Here is a 16,670-nt window from a genome sequence, read left to right on the forward strand (position 1 = left end):
GCAGTTAAATCATGGGAGGGCATCAGTATTTTCTCCTGCAAGAGCTTAAGTCGCATAGGGAGAGCAGAAGACACATGACTTTGCAGCTCTGCAGGAAAGTGTCAGGGTCACAGGGAAGAAAAGAGACTGCACATCTCTCTCCAAGAGTTTTTCACACAGTCGACTGCAAGTGTTCATTGTGCCCCAAAGGAAAGGGAATGCACTCTGGGAAGATATAAAGCTCCAGTTGGTGGGCTCATCAAAAATTAAGAAAAAAAAGAAAAAAAAAAAAAAAAAAGGAAAAGCCTAGGTGGTTGACATGCAGTAATGGTGGCTAAATGTCAATTTCTGAAGATTAATAGTTCTGGGCAGAGTTTTTTTTTTACTCAGAGGAATTCAGCCTTGTGTAAAGCTCCACTGGGATATGACAACCCAAGCTTTTCATTGAGGTCTTTTGTAGGTCAAGTGCTGGTCTAACTAGTGGATGTATGGTACATATATTATAGAAAGAATGCTCTTAAAAAACATTTTCTCTCCATTCACAAAGGGGAATGGGTCCCCTAGGGACCCCTTCCCATTTGCGACGGACTTACCACCTACTTGAAGTAGGCGGAAAACTGTAATTGTTTTATGACCGCATTCTGTTCGCAAAACATTCGTAAATCCCCTGCAACTTGCAATTGGGAAGTGATGCCCCTTCCTAATAGTGACTCACAAACCCTATTTTGTGAGTTGGTAATGGGTTACTGACTCTTAAAATAGGGTTTATATATGCCAGAGGCCATTTTAGTGGTCGCAAATGGGCCGAATCTCCACTTGCGACTGCTTAAAATAGTTATACATCTGGCCCTATTTCTATAGGATGAATCTGGGGCTGATGATCTGGGAGAACCTTTTTGACAGTGGTTTTCATAAAAGAGCTGGTGAAGCACGTGGAAACTGAATAGAAACAACCTGCAGGGTAAGAAGAGAGTCATGAGTGTGCAAATATAGCGCTACCCAAGCTTGCCATTGTTGTCAAGTGCATTTTCTGATTCACAGTGTCAAAGAAGAAGGGAAATACAGGATAAGGATGATGGAAATATGGGTGTGCTGACAGAAGTTATCAAATTAGAAATGTAGATGAGTGCTGCTGTTGAAAAGTGAGTTTTGAAAATAATTCAATAGCAGGAATCTGTGCAATTTTCTAGGTATGATCTGTGACTATGTGAGTCATAAAAGTCTTCAAGATAAGGTTTATTTGGAATAAAGGTCTTTGGGTGCACTATTTAGTGTCAGAAAGTCAACAGTAGTTTGAAAGCAGTATGTTGGACAACATATTGCATCAGTTTCATTGGTGAGATAGCTCGATGCACAGGGGTTCACCTTTGTTGGATAGTAAGTTACCAAGAGAATGTATGACTTCATATGGAATTCCTTCTCTCAATCTCTTGAAGATAATTGTGAATCACTAAATTTTAGTCCACCAAAGTGGTATATGGATGGCCCATTTTGTATACTAATATATGAGAACGTCATTTTTGTACCCTTGGGCATCATCCTAAAAAGGTCCAGTGAGTTTCAGATGATGCACAGCTTCTCTGTCCTGGAGCAGGTCACTGTTAAGCATTTATAAACCAAGGAGGGGGGTTATTGGGCCTTTATGCAATTTGAACACATTATAATTCTTATTTATACGCTGAGCTTTAAGCCCTGATGCCAACAGCAACATTAAGTCTCCTTTAAGCTACCATCATTTACGGTACTCCTGGCTAGGATGTGACTAAAAGAGATGCTTCTTTTATAGCAAATATCTCAAAGGGCAGCCTTATTTCGTATACGTTTTTAGTGCTTCTGGCACTGCTTCGATTGGGAATGTTCAAGCAAATTGTTTTTTTCAAGGAATGTCTCTGGGGTGTGCAGGATGTTCTATTTTAGTGAAACCTACATTCAAGAAGACCTGCAGAATGGGAATCACAGTTGTGGATATATACACGTTAAAGCCTAATTTAATAAATAGGCATTATCTAGAGTTTAGCAGATGCGCTACTCTGTCAGAGCATCACAGATATATCATCCACCATATTATAAGTGTCATAGGCTATTATGAACTTGTAATACTGTGAGTATTCCAGCACCAAGATTGCATGTGCAGTCAATAGGTGAGGGCCTGGTGTGCACCATCAGCATGCTAAAGCATGTTTTTGTCACTTTGAAATCCTATATGAAGCATCCTGCCTAAATTGCTCATTCTCCTTCATTGTACACAGGCGGGCCAAACTGGTGTTACACTTGAAAACCACTAGGAACATTACTCCTTTCCTTCTGACATAAAGTGTTACAAGGTAGAGGTTTTGCAGTAGTTTTAGAAGGTCATACTCGATCTTCAGCTGTTCATTAAAATAGCTGGGAGTGTTGGATTTGGGGTAATTGTAGGTGTCCTGCAAATTGTGAAGAGGGGATGACAACCCAAGTATTATCTTTGTAGAAAAGCTACTTATGCTGCCTGCTGGTAATTTGTAGGCAGTTCAACACGCTACAGAGAGGATGGTGCCCTGGTTAGAGAGCTGGTTGACAAAGCAGATATTTAATCAAAGATAAGGTTTGTGCCCGCACAAATCAACCCATTCTGCAGGTTGCTGGGCTGGCATTTGCTTTTATGACAATTAATGAAGGAGTGGGTGACAAGGTTGATGAGGTTTATTTAATTTCTAGCACCTGCGCATGAGTTAAGAAACAAAAGACGTCCCTCCCACAGGACATAGAAAGCAAGAGTTTCTCGAAATTCCATTAAAAAAAAGGCAGAGGAAAGGATAGAGCATAACTTTGGGAGTTCCTGGGGGTACAAGGTTCTATTGTGTCCTAGCTTGAGAGGACTTGGTCCAGTACTTAATTTGTGCTTGTTGTTTCCGGTGCTGAGCACCGGCACTTACTTTAGAGGGCCAGTGCTTATTCTATTGCCTCAACCATTTGCTGAGAGCAAAATACACATTTGGGAAAGACGGAGGAAGAGAAAAACGAAAAAGCGTCACAATGGGAGAAAGCAGAAAGCTGCAAGAGTGAGCTAAAGGGGCAGGGAGTGGATATAAATGGATTAAGGGGCCCGAGATGGCTTCAGGATTTGGCTGCCTCAGTATTCTGTGCTCGCACATTTAACTGCAGCAGCCGCACGTTAATATTTACAAATTAAGCACTGACTTGGTCTGATTCATTCAATGGGGATGGAAAGTGCCACCACAAAAACTGTGATTTTATTGTCATGACTGTATTTGAGAAATGTAGTAATGATTTCTTGTCAGAAAATATTATAGTAGGCATGGCATTGAGGGATTGACAGAGTAAGGGAATCCTGCTACGGCCTCAAACAAACCAACTGAAGGGTGTATGTTCATCTGCTGGTCTGAATATAAACTGTGTCCAATGAAATGCATGTTGCTATTACATTTTGTTACAGTGAGGATGGTTAGTGCACTGGCTTTATTTAGCCTGTGGTCACATTTTAAATGGATGATTGTTAGGTTGGAAATAACGGAACATAACATAGAATTCCAAGATTTAAAAATGTATTATAGAATTCCAAGATCTAAAATGGATCTGCATGGCTGGCAGTTCTTGTTGATACTTGGAATGTCAGCAATGGATTGTGTGTAGGCAATGGCCAGTGTCTTGGTGATCAGGCAAAGTAAAGTGTATGTCCTTGTCATGCTCCTGAATGTCCATCCTCCCACTACAATTTATCACTGTAGCATGTTGATGAAGGTACCAGGAAATATAGAATTGATGGATCAGTGACATACTATCGATCACAACAATATTGTGACATATAAATATTGTGTCAAAAATATTGATCACAAAAATATTGTTTCCCTATACTTATAAAGGTAAGTACAAACATATTGAAAACAATATAGAAATAGTTTATTTTTAATATATAAGCCTGTAGTAAAAAATAGCAAATCTTAAATATTTTAATATGTTAACGCATAACATTAATATAATGTAAACTAAACAATTTTAAGTAGCATTTAATAATATATATAAATATATACTTACCTAAAAATACACACATAAGTATATATCTACCTCTCTCTCTCTCTCTCTCTCTCTCTCTTTCTCTCTCTCTCTCTCTCTATATATATATATATATATAGAGAGAGACAAAGATGTAGCTATCGATAAATAGACATATATAACATAACACTATTATTAAAAATAGATTTTACACTATAATATATATATATTTTTTAAACACTTGGTTTAATGCAAAATGAATAATAAGTATAAATACACCAGGTAGTAATCACTCCAAGAATAATCGCCTGTTATTAATCTCAAACTTGTTGATGTGTCAGTAGATGTAGGACCTTTCCATACTTTCACAATGACATGGAGATTATGTTATATTGTGATTCCTATTTCCAGAATGAGACATATCTTATGCATTACCAAACGCTTTAAAATCCAATGTAACTATCGCAGAGAATGTCAAACATACACTAAGTTCACATATCGTCGGTCTTTCAACAGTTTGGTGTCAGTTAAAATTGAGAGTTTAATTCGACGTTTATGCTTTCCAAAAGTTGTTCTCCTCAATTGAATTCGAGTTAAATATAGAAAGGTATTGAATGCTTTATCATATTACGCCCTTTATTAAAACATATATTCTATCAATCAAATGTATAAAATTAAATGAAATCTGCAGTGTATGTTATGTCATGCCTTAGTCAAAACACATCGGAAACTTGCACTTTTCTAAGAAAAAGTCTAGCTTAAGTTTTGGTACTCTGCATAGAAATTGGTAGTTTCAAAAGATGAAGTCGCAATGAATTCAAATTTAAAGTAAAACTGGAATTGCTAAGTTTTCAAATGAAACGCTTAACTAGCAAATGCTAAAGAAAGAAAAAGCAAAGGTAAGCTCTACCGAAGATGCCTATCACTATGAGAAGCACTATATATACGTCTTAGAGCATCTCCGTCCTTTGATCAAATTGGAAAATGAGTTACTTAAGTGTGGTTATTTTGCACTGACTGGCAGTCTCCTTTCCTAGGATGTCACTTTGCACAGTCTGACCTTCTGTGCGGCAAGAGAAGCCTCCTATACATTTTCACTTCTCTAAATAGAGGTCGAATTTGAGCAAGTGACTGACTATTCGAGTCTTTTTCCAAGTTACTTTTATTTTATTTGTTTTACATTTTGGTAAATGTTAAAATGACAAATACAGGCTACAGTGTACCCGAGTAAGTACACATCCGTTTTAGGAAAGATTCAATTAAGAATTTAAAGGCGAGAAGCTATTAGAAACATTTTATACACATATGTAGACTATCAATCAATCAATATCAATGAATAACTATATTTCGGCTGAGAGCCATAAAAGTATTCAATAAATAACAGACAATAACCATGCAATGAGATTATAAATGATAAAAAACACTATTTCCACATAAAACATTAAAAAGGGGAAGAATAGTTATACTGAGTTAAAATATAATACTCATTAGTTAAATCAATTACCGGACAACTATCTAATTTTTATAGATCTAAAAACCTACCTACAATTGATTCCATAAAATAGTCTATTTCTTCCTACGGTAGATTGTGCAAAAATAAGCTGTTGATACACACAGTTATAACAACAATGTAAACTAGCTACTAACATCAAATTTCCTTTTTCTTTGCAACAAACCTTCGTAGTTTCATGCCCATAATGATCAACAGAGGCCTAGGGTAATTATAGCTAATCCACTCAGTCAGCAGTGTATTCTCTAGTTCTTATGGCCCAAGCGTTTTGTAGGTACTTGACAACGGCAAAGACCACCTTATCACTTGTGTCACTGGAAAGGATTCGCAAGGATATACTATGTTTCCTTATCCCCATTGATCTACATAAGGGGATTATCCACTTCTTCCTGGGCTTCAGATACCTAGGACAAAAAAACATAAAATGGGCCAATGTCTCCGATTGCTCAGGACAGAAGTGGCAGAATCTCGATTTATGCACCTCGCGGCACCATCTTGTAGTAAACGTATTAAGAGGCAATAATCCTAGCCTAAATTTAATAAAAAGTGTTTTGGCATAAGGGGGATTGCTATTATCCATAAAAGCACAAACTTAGGGCTACACTTATGATCCAAAAACTGTAACGTCCTACTACCATGGTCGTTTTTGGACCAAAGTTGGGTAAAAATGAACTCCCAGTAACACCGCCTTATTCGTGCCTTTACTTCCTTCGTCAGGCTATGGGGGTCTGACCACACCTCATCCATTTTAATAGGTTGGCACGTATCTCTGATGTATGTAAACCAGGGAACTTTTAACACACCGCGATGCGCTAAGAGCTCAGCAACAGCTATTTGGTAGGGGGACAAGTATTCGAATGTCCAAAGACGGACCGAATAAATAAGGGGTCTTAAGGCAGCCTCGTTGTGGATCTCATTTAAGGCTAAATCCAGTCTTAAAGGTGTGAGTGGGGTACTTGTTGGTAAGTGCAGAAAATTACGCATTAAGCCATTTTCCACTTTCGTCAAACTGCTAGAATTGCAGTACCCCCATAGTTCAGCACCATAGATTGAAGCAGCCACAGCCGCTGCCTTATATACTGTGATAGCGGATTACATTTCACCTTCCGTAGTATTAGCAATTTTTCTAGCTATCACAGTCGACCTCTATCGTAGGGTGGACACACTCTTCTCAATCTGTGCCGACCAGCGTTGGTCGTCAGATATCCTAATCCCCAAATAATCAAATTGCTTAACTTGCTCTATCAGTTGGCCGGCAAGAATCATTTTTCCCCTAAAGGACTTATGAGGATTAAAAGCCATACATTTAGTCTTAGAAAAATTTATCTCTAGGCCCCTCTTTACACAAAATGTAAAAAATATGTAGACTAACAAATATGTTTCTTTAGAGGTAGCAGCGCATCCTACCAACCGTGGAGTGTCTTGAAACTACAGCATTGGAAAGTTTAGATGGCGACCACACAGTTTTTGTTCACCAGATGTAGTGGCGGGGGTATGGTGTTCAATGTTTGCACCAAAGTTAAAAATGGATTGGAAGTTTTCTCGACGAAACTGGCATCCATCTTTATTAATGTAACTTGTCCTTTAACTACCCGTTATGAAGTCTTGAACTTTAAGAAGCACTGGGAGCACATTCATAATGCAACTGCAATTCGACTACTAATAAAATACCCCCGAGTACTGAAATTGTATGGTTATGATTTTGGGCCACATAAAAAATGTATGGACATAAGATCTAGAGGCATGGCCTAGACTTTTTGCAGACATGGGGGTTCTGGCGAAAATTGGTGTCTGCCCTGTACATCTAATAAGAGAGGACAGGGCACCCAACAATTCACATTGATCAGCACGGGGGTTACCTGAAGTAAATATTGCACCATAATATTCAACCACATTTTCAAAGACCTACGACTACTTTCAGCATTACTAAATGATGTTCACAAGAATATTCTGTTTTGCCATTCACCTTGATAACGTACTAAACTATGCTTCCATAAGCACACATTCTGATTTATTCATCACTGAGGTACGAAAACACCAATTACTGATTTTTTGCACAAAATTCAGTTGGAAGTAAACAGAAGGAAGAAGTGCACATAATGGACCAATGGTGGAAAGCAGTCAAATATTTTGATATTTTGATAGATCTAACCACTCTCAACAATCAGGTCAGTGGAACCCACTGAGTTAAAATTAGATCAGCAAATGTGACTCTTTGGCTCATCCTTTTAGTACTGGATAGAAAAATTAGTAAACATAAAAGTAGAGTGTGGAAGATGCATAACATGTCAAAAGGACCAATTTCATTCACTGCTGAAAGGTAAACCTAAACATATGTGGGTACCTTTGGACTACCACAGGTATCAGTTGTCAATGAGGAATGTGATCTGTTTGAGCTATCAGTTGTAAAGAATTTTACCTCTGTATTTGTCAGATCATTTTGACTCTATTAGACTGTCTGCTGGCCCCCTTAGGGGGATTGAAGATCTTGACCTCCACCACCCTGGTGGAAGATTGCCGTCCTATTTAAAGAAACCTAACTACCTCACAGGGAACTCTGTTCCAACAAGTCAGCCTCCTTTACAGCACTGAAGGTTTGCCAAGTGATCACCATATTTATTGCACCCACTTGTGAAACTGTGGGGCAGATTTAAGAACTCCTTGTGCTACTTTAGCACCACCTTAGCATCATATTTTGGATGCTAAGTCCTTGCTAAGGTGGCCTTTTCCCTGCATCATATTTGCACCACTTTGTAACCCCTTGAGCCACATTAGGAGACGCGAAAAAATGGTGCAGTGAAATTTAAAAATTACAATGCACCATTTTTTCTGTCATTTTAAATGCCTGCTCAGAGCAAATGTTAAAATGTTGCACCTGTTTAAATCAATGGGCCTCCTTGCATTTCGCTACACTAGCATCAACATTTTTGATGCTAGTTTAGCAAAGCACCACAATAGCATCAAAAATAATGACACTATTGTTCTAACTACTGCCAAGTGGTGCTGCATTGGATGCAGTGCCACTTTTCTTAAATTCGGCCCTCTGTTCATTAAGTTGAGTTTATTCTCTGAACATAAAAAAAGAAATGAACCTTGATACACGGGGAGTTTTCTCCCTGCACTTATGGAACAGATAAAATTGCCTAATTTCTGCCATACCTTGCATGGTGTGCAGGGGTAGGGAAAATGAGTGATGGTTACCCTGCCATCCATAGGATGGGATGATTGCCACTAAGGCTCAGTAATCCCATGGCAGATGGACTATTATGTCAGGGTTATTGTATACAGTGACAGTAGAGGCTTTGTAAATAGTAACCCAGTTGTTCCCCCAACTATAGTTAGAGCAGGATAGCCACTTGTTTTATGGTGAGAAGACTGCCAGATTACCATCTTCCTCCCAGTTTGTCAGACCCTACATGAGTCCTTTAGTCCTTTATGACAGGGGAAAATCAGTTCAGTGGGCAAAGGAACTGGTGGTGCCAAAATAACCTTCCTCATTATAGGTACATTTTTATCAAGAACTTGCATTGAAGAAGCAAGTTTAAAGGCAACATCTTCAAGGGGTATTACATGGCTTTTTGAATGCACTCTGAACTGCTTCAAAGGCTTTTTTCAGTGAATGTTTTCACAGGAGTTCAAACAGGTCAACTGAACTATGCTAAAGGCGTGAAACAGAACAAGGTTCAATTTCCATGCATGGGGATTGAAAGAGCATGGGGAGGCTAGTCTTTGGAATGTCGATATTATGCTAAGGGCATGGAGAATTTCTTAGGGCTTGACAGGTTTGTTTGCTTTCTGGACTGGTACAGAATGGTCATCCATGTTCTCTTAAAGTTATCAAAGATTTTCACTAAGATGTTTTTATAGGTTGATGGTGTTTTGGCAGTGATTTCAATAGTACAAAATATTGTTTCAAAGATCATAACAAATGAATCCCACAGACAGAGTCCACATGGGCCTTCGTTATGGGCATTGGCTGCAGACTGAGCAGGCAGATCCACAACACCTCTTAATAAAGCTCTTTTTTCAGGGTTATGAGCATACAGTTCTTGACCTTCTATATGCTGAAGTCTTCCATCTGTGTGGCCTAGAGGAACTTGGGTTTCAGACAGCATGCAGGCATTGCATACAAAATATTGTCATACATACATATTGTTCCCTAAATATCGTCACATCAAAGCCACTTTCTCATACTCATCAGACAAACCACTTGAATGATGCAAGATCACTATAAGCAGCTCTACTAAAGCAAATATGTATCATTGTCCCCTTAAACAAAACAATCCAATTTTGTTAAACATCAGGGCCTAGATTTACTAACACTTTACACTGTGATTTTGCTATAATTTTGGCTCAGCCACAACGCAAAATGCTAGTCGAGATTTACAAAGCCACGCAAAGGCCAATTTACTTCCTCAGCATGGCTTTGTAAATAAAGTAACGCAATGCAGTGCCTCGTGTTGCATTACATTGCATCAGGTAGGCTTTACATGGGTGGAGATTGGGCGTTCCCATGTGTCCATCATATATTTTAAAGCAAACCTATATTCCCAAATGGCAATAAACCTAGATTTGCACCAAAATATTGTGTGCCTGCCAGAAAGAGGAAATATCTTCATTTCTCCTTGTTACTTCCTCCTTTCATTTGTACAGCACACACAGAAAGAGGAATATGCCTCTACGGAATGCTTTTGTGGAGGAAAGGATAATTTCCTTCACAATAACAATCTTGCCTATAACATAGGCACCTTTGCATCGTGGCATTGGTGCCGGTCAGCTACAAGTGTTCCATCACAAGCGGAAGACTCAAACAGTGCCATATCTTTGTAAATATGGCACTGTTCAGCTCTCTCTCATTGACGCCACACAGAGCAGCAAAATACCTTGCTGCACTGGATTGCATGAAACTTTTGTAAATCTGACCACGGAGCCCACATTTACTAACATTTTGCATCATGGATGCACCACATTTTTTGTGCGAGTACGAAACAAAATGCTAGTCAATGTTTACAAAGCAACAACTAGGGCTAATTTGCATCACTTTGCAGGGCTCTGTAAAAAACAAATGCCACTGTGTTGCGTTACACTGCATAATGTAGGTGTAATGTAGGCATTGTGTTGGTCATTCATGGGCATTCCCATGCATCTACCTATGTATTTTGATGCAAACCTAGATTTAATAATGGCATTAAAACTAAACAATCTTGCACATCCTACAGGCACACTTGGGACATTCTGCAAGGGTGCCTGTGTTGGCTCTAGACAGACAGAAGAGCACTAACGCAGAAAGATCGCTGAACAGAGCCATGTCTTTGTAAATATGGTGCTGTTCAGCTATCTCTCATTCAAAAAATGCAGCAACTTGCCGTGCTGCATTGTGTTGTGTGAACCTCTAGTAAATCTGCCTTCTGGTTCAAAAAGGTTTTTTTATACAAATCGCAACATTTTTTTTATTTATTTTTTATTTTATTTATTTCACATATAACCAAAGCCTGTGCACATTGCGGTATAAATTCCAGAAGCCATCGTCAAGATCAAGGTAAGCATGCTACACATTACTGTAACTAGGCATTAGTAAAAAATCAGGTACAAATAATGAGTGCAATTATGCACAGATTCATGCAACAGTGGTTCTTCCACCATTTGGGGGAATGGCAAGGGGAGTCTGTAGACCGGCAGTATATCAACTATTCCAAAGTGGGACCAAGCCCAACATTACTTCTCTTCGTCCACCACACCACACCTCCAGCCACCCAACAGAAACATGTATAATGTAAGAGTCAACATGGAATCGGTCACATTCAGAAACCTCTACCTTCCTTGGGATGTCACCTGGGCAAACCTATCACTTCCTTCAACTTAGTCAGATAGTCATCCCACCATTTCAATAAGTTACACCTCCTATTCCTAGCCCAGGCACCCGCCCTTGTTAAAAGCTCTGCTGAGGCCCACTCTACCACATCGATTTGCCACACTGAAGAAGGAAGAGGGGCAGTCAAGTTTAAAGTTTATTTATTTCATGAATTGGAACTCCTAAGAGTACCTAACCGGTCCACATACTTAACCGATACCTAAAATAGCATAAAACAGCATAAAAAATTTTGTTATAAGATTCCAAGGGAAAATAAAGAAATTTCAATTACACAGTTACAATACTGACAGAATATATTGCAGAGGTGATGTAAGGTTGTTCAAATTAGCTTCTTAAGTGCAAAACATTAAAATTCAAAAAAGAGAAAACCATAAAGTGCCTCAAACAGTGTAACACGGTACCCTAAAGGAAACCTCTCATATTAAAAACTCTAGTGTACCATGATATTTTCTTCGATAAAACAGTTGGGTAGTGTGGACTTCCAGTCCGGAATAAAAGGTAATCAATAAAATCCAGGACAATCAACCCATAGCATCACGAGGAAGCAGTATACAACACCAAAAGATCTAATCATAATTCTCAAAACAGCCCTGAGTAATTCACTTTCAATCATCTTGATTATCACCAATACAGGAAGATTCAAAAGAGATTTAAAAAGGACTGAAAACATTTTAAAACCCTAAAACAAAATAATTCATTGGGAGGATTAAGTACAGCTTTCAAGGCTTCTCCAGCAGAACGAATATTAAAATACAAATAGAGGGGCTTCAGCCATTTTTTCCTGGCCATGGCTAGAGCCGGACAAACACATAATACATGCTTACAATTCAGTACACCCAATTGACAAAGATCACAATTATTATCAGATCTCTAAGACGCAGTCTATCTAATCTCAACAAAATGTACAGGCGCCTTATCCCATGAGGAAGATTCCAGGCAAGATATGGCTGAGATTGTTTAAAAGTTACTGATTCAGTTAACCTGGCCAGTCTCCTCTTACTGCTGCAGAACTGTAAGTCTGATGAGAGGCTTTTCAACCAAGACACTTCTTTTCAAATAATTTTAAAAGTGGTGGGCGGAAACTATTGAATCAAGTCTTGATTTAGCACAAGCAATTGTACAGCTAGATTGTAATTTTTTTTTTAACTCAGATTTTTCTTTTAGTCCACTAACAATTTCTATATAAGCTAAGTTTCTTAGAGTAAATGTCTTACTTTGGGCTCAACTATATGCCCTCTTGACCACAGCCACTAGACCCTGTACAAAAACATTTGTAATACCAAATTTGACTCTTAAGGTTTCCACTGGGGCCCAGTTATTACGGAAAGCTAGGCGTCTTAATATCCGCCCTTCCGTCCTATCCAGAAAATTCAATTTATATATCTCTGTACCCTCTAAAGCATACAGGAGAGTGGCTGGGATCTTTATTTGATAAGCCGTTAGTAAACAATGGAAATGGCGCCAGCCAACTGCTGTAAAAAAGGCAACTAAACCTTGTGCTTGAGATACAGCCTTAGAGGCATTATTACACATGTGGTCTTGGTCACTGATTGAAGAAGAGAACATTTTCCCCAAGAAGCAATCGGATTTTACCCGCTCTAATTTGTGTTGGCCCAGGAACCAGGAGAAGTTAGTTTCCTTACCCAGTTTTTTCGCAGGGAAACATATTACTTGGGATTTTGATTGATTAATCTGCAGAAAGTGCTGTGTGGAATAAAGAGAGGCAGTCCCAGCCTTCAAGGCCATAGCGACATGGTGCTTCACAAGGACAAACACCAGAACCTGAAAGCTCATAACTTGCTTTGTCTTTTTCGTTAGTGTCCTTGTGTTTAGGATGCAATGGGTGGGATCATAGTGTAGAATAGTATTCATTATGGTAGTAATACAAGAGGTCATGGAATGCCAGTAATCTGTGATCATGGGGCATATGAAGAAAGTCCACCCCTTATTGTTGGCATCTAGAGCATTGTGTGCTTGTGTCCTAGTACATTTTGCCTATTCTGTCCAGGGAAAGATATCTGTGATATAGATGGTTGAATTGTGTCAAGCGGAAATGAATGTTCCATGTTATCAATTTAATAGAGCTCAGACTTCTCTTCCAGGCAGCATTTAACCTGCTACCATTCCCTAAGGGACTTGAAGTAGGAACTGGAGTAACCTTGTTTCAGCATTCCGTATATGACTGAAATTGCCTGCCTCTGACTTGTTGTAGTCAACATCAATTCTAGTGGACCAGTCACTTGTGATAAATCCCCCTCGAAATCCCACATTCTGCCAGCCACCTAACATGGAGCTGAAATAACTGACCATGGGCCAAATACCCTCCCTTTTACCAAGTCCTCAAATGTGTGTAATTTACTATCAACTACTACGAAATTCCATATCATATTTACTGCTACCATCCAGGTATCTATTTAGTGAAGCACTCTTTACTTTACATAGCGGTGACTCCCATAAGAATAAACTGGGAGTCTATGGAACTCCCTTACGTCCACCAAATACATATGTTATCCAACACCATACTCTGTCAAAACATTTGGTACCGCACAATAGGAGGGACATGTTAGGAGCCATCCCAGTAGGTAGCACTCTCCAAGATCTAGACCCAGGTTGTCTCTTTCAGGGTTGGTCACCTAGTGCAGCCAGTGCAATGGCCATTGAAGTTGGGCTTCAGTGTGGTAAAGCTCATAATTGGGAGTGCTTAAGCATTTCACTTCTAAAGCTGGAGTCATCATTGTTATCGCTACCCCATGCCTCTTAAGACCCCAGGTCAGAGAGGTGAGAAGCTGCTGGTGCTCCAAAAAAACATAGGCCCTCATTATGACATTGGCGGTAATTCCCGTTTACCGTCGCGGTGACGACCGCCAACATACTGTTGTAGAGGCGAACATCCATCCACTATATTATGACACACACACACCAAACTGACAGAATACTGCCACAAACACAAATCCACCAGACCAAAGGTTAGTGTTAAACTTTTGGAATGAACACCCATACCGTTACGTCAACAAAACAACACCCTCCACATTATAACCCACAAATCACCACTGTGGACATTCAACGGCAGTAAACCATTGGCGGTACACACCGGCGCAGTCATAATGGCCACCTAAATACAAAGCAACACAACATTGACCAATACCAAAAACACACACCTGACACCAATGCACACCCACCCATCAATAGCACTATAAAACACACACCCACATAACCCATCACCCTTTGCCAACAACAAAAAGACTTCAATAGCTAGCCATGCAAATCACAGAGACAACTACACACACACCACAACCACCCATTCATCTGTCATGCACCCCACACCCCACCATATTACTCAACACCCTGTGCACAACACACACCACACAACACCCATGTCTCCACAAATGCACCCCTGTTTTACTGATAAGGAGTTGCTGGTTATGGTTGAGGAAATAGTCAGGGTAGAGCCACAGCTGTTTGGAGCACAGGTACAGCAGATCTTCATTGCCAGGAAGATGGAGATATGGCGAAGAATCGTGGACCAGGTGAATGCCATGGGACAGCATCCAAGAACAGGGGATGACATCAGGAAGAGGTAGAATGACCTACGGGACAAGGTACCAGCTCGCTGTCCAGAGGATTGGCCGTGTACCCCCTTTTCCTCCCCCACAGCTGACAGCTTGGGAGGAGCAAGTCTTGGCAATCCTGAGAGACTCACTGGAATTGCTGGAGGACTGGACACAGGTGAGTCAATATTTACTACCTATCCCCCCATACCAGCATACCGCCACCACCACCCCTCACCCTGACACCCATCACTCCACTACATCCCACACAGTGCACCACCACAATTAACTAACCTAAATGCCAAGCCCTGCCTGCTATACCCACTGAATGCACATTCCACCCAGCCCTGCCTGTACACCCACCACCAATGCATGCACAGCATGGGGAACTAACAATCCCACAATACATCCCCATACACAAACAAAGGTGGCAGGGCAACAGCAATAGTATATGGGAAGCTAAGGATGCAGAATATGCCACAGACATGAAGCACAATACACCACATACATCCCCACAGGTGCCCCAGCCAATCTCAGCAGCGAGGAGGTGCCAAGGCTACCCAGTCCCCCACTAGAAGATGCCCCAGTGATGACAGCAACTCTGGACTTCTGGGCCTGGATGAACTCCTTGGCCCATCAGGGACCACTAGTCAGTCGGATACCCCAGCCCACACCCAGTCCTAGAAGCCCAGGGAACCGACTGGCCAGGAGGCACTCACTAATGTCCTAGGGGCTTACCAACAATCCCAGGACAAGATAGGTCAGGTGATAGACATCATGCCAGTGGCTGCACGAGGAACACCACCAGGAGATCAAGAAAGAATCGCAGGCCCTCAACACCACCATGGTCTCCATAGCAGGGGTGCTGGGTGATATGGCCAAGACCATGAGGGAGTACACATTACACCAGCGGGCCCCTTCCACAAGCCAGTCAACTGAGCAGCCCTCCACATCTGCTGCAACTAGTGGACAGGAGGCCATGCCACAGGTCCCACAGGTCACCCGCATCCCTCCCCCTGCAGAATGTGAACCACCCCGCAAACTTTCCCTGCTACCCAGACAGACACCATAGACACTTGCCAAGACCAAGACCACCGCCAGGAAATGAGACCCTCCTGAATGCCCCCCTTGTGTTCCACTGTGTCACCTTGTCCACTTTGAATTGCTATTGCTCCCCTTCCTATGGCCCCCTGGACACTGGACCTCTGCTACAAACAGACTTGGCTACTACACTGGACTTTCCTCAATCACCACCCCATTCCATTGCACTATTCCTTCATAATTTTCACTTCAATAAACACCCTTGAACACAACTGGAGTATAGTGCTTTATCTGACAGAAATGTGCAATGTATTGAGTTGTATCATCCTGTGCAATTGTGCAGAACTTTGTTATTCCATCCAACAAATGGCCTGTAGCAGTTTGTAGTCGTCATGTCAGTACACAGCTGTAACCACACAAACATCTGCCAAATGAGAAGGCATAGGTGAAAGTCAGTTGGAATGCTAAGAAAGTGACTGCCATTGTGCTACAGCCACACAGAAAAATAATTTTTAGAGGAACGGTCAGTTCTACTGTCTTACCTGTGTGTCATTGTAAGTACTGCCATATATCTGGTGTCCTATTGTCCACATCCTCATCCTTTTTCTCCTCATCCTCACTGTCCTCAGGGTCAACTGCTGCCACTGGAGCATTTTCACCCTCATCCTCCTGCAGATAGGGCACTTGTTGTCTGATGGCCAGGGTGTGCAACATGGTGCATACAACAACT

Source organism: Pleurodeles waltl, chromosome 12, assembly GCF_031143425.1.
Source record: "Pleurodeles waltl isolate 20211129_DDA chromosome 12, aPleWal1.hap1.20221129, whole genome shotgun sequence".
Classification (NCBI taxonomy): Eukaryota; Metazoa; Chordata; class Amphibia; order Caudata; family Salamandridae; genus Pleurodeles; species Pleurodeles waltl.